At 27.6% G+C, this 4,596-nt stretch overlaps 1 protein-coding gene across 1 annotated transcript in view; it reads left to right on the top strand.

Moving 5' to 3' along the window:
* Positions 1-1,828, top strand: part of LOC107447448 (macro domain-containing protein PG1779) — a 22,852-nt gene extending 21,024 nt beyond the window's left edge. The window contains exon 7 of the mRNA XM_016062372.4: positions 975-1,828. The gene's annotated coding sequence lies outside the window, so the exon portion shown is untranslated. The remainder of the gene's footprint in view (positions 1-974) is intronic.
* Positions 1,829-4,596: the final 2,768 nt, after the last annotated feature.

Genomic DNA, 4,596 nt, shown 5'->3' with positions numbered 1-4,596 from the left:
ATCTATGAACATTCTATGTTTTAAATGTTTAAATTTTGTACTATATGCATATTTTTATCAAAATATTGCAAAAGAAAGATACATTTCTTTTATTTTATAAGTATTTTTCAAGAAAACAATTTGAGCACAAATGTGAAGAATTCACTTGTCAGCCATGTGATTACTTTAGAATGCTGCCAGATTCAAAAAACTTAAAATTATCAAAAATTATACAGTAATATGTAGACTTAGGCTATTTTTGAACATATTTTTAAAATTAAAATATGCAATTCATAAAAAAAAAATTTCACTTAAAAGTTGACACTTTCGTGGAATTGCCCTTTTATAAGACTGGATGCAAAAGGATTCAGTTCTCATTCTTAATTCAATAAAACATCCCAAATAGTGGTTCTTTCTTCGTTATTATAATCATTCAAAAAATGAAGAGAAAATCTCTTATAGATAACTCTCTTAAAAACTAACTCTGCCAGGTGAAACTTGAGAAAAACTACTTTTATTCACATCGCTTACCTTGCACAATGCCACAATTTCTTTCATGTGCCACATCTGTACAACAAAAAAATTTGTGGGTATAGAGTCACCATAGTTCATTTTTGAATTCATGCAACAGAATGTAACACAGACCATCACCAATAGTCTTATTAGTATAGCTCTAGTGTAGCAGTGATAATCAAATCCAAAAAAAATTTGAATTAAATTTTAGAAGCAACAGTATACAACACAGAGCATCACCAATACATTAGTACTGCTCTAAAAAGATATTAATTAAATCAAAATTATTTTTGATTTGATTAGATCAAAAATAATTTTGATTTGAATTACAGAAACAACAGTGTGTTACAGACCACAAACCATCAACAATAACCCTTTGGTATAGCTCTAGTGTGACATTAATAATTAATTCAAAATTGTTTTATTTATTATCTTTGAAATTGAAATTTTGTTTTCTATTAATAAATCTATCTTTTTCTTAGGTGCTGTTTGAAATATTCTCAAGGAAATCTAAAGTTTTTAAAAATACATCTTCCATGCATTTGTACTTTATTGCATTTATTTAAACTTTTCTTTGTGAGACCTAAGCTTAAAAAAGCTGTTTTTTTAAAAATTTATTTTGATTTGTGTAATGCTCACTGCATTTTTATATCTATATATCTTTTAGTCATTTTAAAGTATTATTTAAGAAATAATTTTTAAGTACACAGAGTAAGATTATCAAATTAATGTTCTGCTTATTTGTAAAGTATTAAATTTAATTAAACTGTTAACACATAGTTGACGAATAAGTTTTTAAAATTCTGAATAAGCTGTTATATTGTAGTGGAGATACAATTCACCGTGTTTACAACTTTTATAACAATATCGTTATGATAAATGTGGGGGAAAATATTGTTTTCTAGCTCTTGAAATAAAATACTAGATTTTTCAACCTTTATTGTCGAGTGTTTAATATTTTAAATATCTTAATGCCTATGCAAACTAAAATTTGTCTAATAATTGATGTAATAGCAAATGAGTTCTAAGTTCTTATTAAAAAAATGTAAACAAAGTGTTAACTTATAAGATTTAATCTTGGTAATTAGATCACTCTTGTAACTCTTGTATGAAAGATAAGTGTTGCAAGTAAATAAGATTATAAGATTTTTTCATTGTTATTTTGCTGAGAATTTTCAAAGTATATGAATTCCTTTTTTTTCTCTCCATAAATTGTAATCAATATAGCTAATATGTGTGTTTAAAGATTGTTGAAAGTATTATTGTTTATAATTCTTGCCATGAATATCTTATTACTGAAGCTCAATAATAAATCCTATTTTTATCTATAAAAAAACTTAGCTGTTTTTTTTTCTTCTTCTACTTGTAATTTTATTTTCTGTCTAACTCACTATAATTGGGAACAAATAGGCTAAGGTAATTCACTTGGTCAGATAGGCCAAGTTTATCAAACCGCAGACCATAGCACTAAAAAATAAACTTGAAAATTCCCAAAAATATATTTCTTCTTAAAATTTTATTTACTTTACGATAAAAAAATTTGAGAATTTTGTTTACTTTAACTTTTTAAGCCTTTCTTTAGCAGTTGTTCGATTTATATTATTCAAGGCATTAAACACATTACAATCAATACTTTTATAAGGGAAACAACACATTGTTGAACATTAAACTATTTTGTTAAAACTTCATTCATGTTTTTGTTGCTCTTTTTTTCAAACAATTGCCATGATACTTTTGATTATTAAAAACTTTGTGAAATTTCTCTTCATTTTACAATACAACTGCAGAAATGGTTGTTGAAACTTTCATCCCCAAACATTTTGAAATGTCAACTTTGACTTATACTCTATTAAAATTTTTATCAAATTCTTCGAAAATCTTAATACTATTGCTAAATAAATATTAATTCAAAAATGATATATTCCTATTTTTACCTAAATGATTTAAGGTCTTTGTTTGATATAAAATTACAATTTATATTATGGCACAATATTTGAAGAAAAAAAGTATTAAAATATCTATGTTCAAAATATTGATATTGTGCAAAACCATTATAAGAAAAATGTAAATATCAATGTGCATACTTCATTTATAAATATAATACAACATGGAGATAATTTAGAGAATATTCATGAGCTGATAAACTATGACAAATATGTTACATATATGTTACATATACACAGCAAATATATTACATAAATCTTTGTTATATCTTTTCAAATAACTTTTTGTGTGCTAAATAAATTATTTGTTTTTGAAATTTATATACTTTTTCAAAAGTTCTATCCAACAGGCTCCAAAATAATAAATGTGATTAGTAAAATTTGAAGTTACACTTTAAATAATTGTCACAATATTCATTTAAATAATGTTTTTTCTAAATAATTTTCATAAGATTGATAAATTTGTTTCCTGTTTTAACCTATAAGACCTGATCTTTTAATAGTCTGAGTCTAGCACTTTTTTACAATATCTGCCAATACTGTAAGGCAAATTATGTGCTTTATACAAATGCTAATATTTTCTCGTTCTTACATTTTATTTTATAACCGTCGTTGAACAGCCGACCCAATTTTATAGGTTTACAATACTAATGTTCAACTTCGTAGCCTTGTAATTTTGAACCCAATCCAGAAGACAAGGTAACTCCTGGATCAAGTAATGGGAAAAATGTTCCTTCATGGAGGACTTTTTAATTGAGCTACCCCGCATTTGGGTTACATGGAGAGGAAGACCCCAAAACCTCTCACGGTTAGCTTGACAGCAAGGGGATTCTAATCCATGATCCGTCTACCACTGAGGATATTTCAGATGCGGAACAAGTCAGATGCAGAATTCATATAGACTGGGATTCGAACCCGATTTGCTTCACTGGAAGGCGAACGCTCTATCCCCTGTGTCATCGCGGCTCTCACTCTTACATTGTGAACTTTTTTTGATATTTTCTTCTGGGTAAAGAATTTTACAGTCACTAGTCATCAAAGAATGCATTTCTAAAGAATATGGCACATGGCTCATAAACATATAATCGGAAAAGTACATGACATGAGCAGAAAGAGATAGAATCTTTTCAATAGATTTCACGTAGCAATATTTTATGTTGCTCGTAGCAATAACGAAACATACTTCTTTTTTACCTGTTGCTACAGCTACACTATAGTTAGTCAATTTATGACTAGATCAATAATATACCTTTCAGGGTAGCCACAGAACAGGGAAAATTAATAAATTTATGTGTGAAGTACCTAATAGATCCCTTTTTTTTTTAGATGCTTTATTTTAAGTCTGTTTATTTATGCAGTCATGAATTTCATATTAACTGCTTATTTCGTTCCCAAGATAAGTAAATGTAATTGGTTTTCATTAATTTAATTTTTGCGGATATACTTTTTTACATAGGAGTTTTGCAAAATGGTCATCTTAGCATGCAATGGTCGAGAATGCCTTTAAAATAATTTAAAGGGGCGAGATATCACAAATAAATGTTAATAGCAGAATCCCCAATTTAAAAAATATGAATACTCAAATTATATTTGAAGTAGTTGAAACCCATGTTAAAATTTTAATAATGTTTTTGTTTATTATAATGGGAAAAAAATATATCATTCACATTGGATTTCATCTGTTGTTGTTATTTTAAGGTTATGTAATACATAAATGCAACACTGTCAGTAAATATAATCTAATTGGAAATCTGGACGTGACTCCAATGTCTCTAATTTAATCTTGGCGTAAATTGGCATATTAAATTTCGATATATTTATTATTCTTGAACAATTAAAAACTTATCACCAAGATAGTACTTGGTTTTTATAAATTGCACCCTCCTCTAACATGTCAGTGAGAAGAACTATAAGTGCAACCCAATAGAAGTGTGATTTGCATGCAAGGGGTTATAATTGAAGCAATTACAGAGCGCAGTGCATCACTGCTCGTTTATAGGGTTGTATTTTGTTGTCGAAGTATTAGATATACCTTTATTTTGGATAGCATTTTATTTTAGGTAAATAAGAGCATTTTAACTTATGTTTTTCAACAAGCAAGTGGAAGAAAAAAAAGCTCTTGGAAGGGGGAAAATTATAGTAAAGAGTCCGACACCCGTTT

The sequence above is a fragment of the Parasteatoda tepidariorum genome, chromosome 3 (assembly GCF_043381705.1).
Source record: "Parasteatoda tepidariorum isolate YZ-2023 chromosome 3, CAS_Ptep_4.0, whole genome shotgun sequence".
Classification (NCBI taxonomy): domain Eukaryota; kingdom Metazoa; phylum Arthropoda; class Arachnida; order Araneae; family Theridiidae; genus Parasteatoda; species Parasteatoda tepidariorum.
Note: the sequence above shows the minus strand (reverse complement) of the source record. Positions and strands in the feature narration are given on the sequence as shown.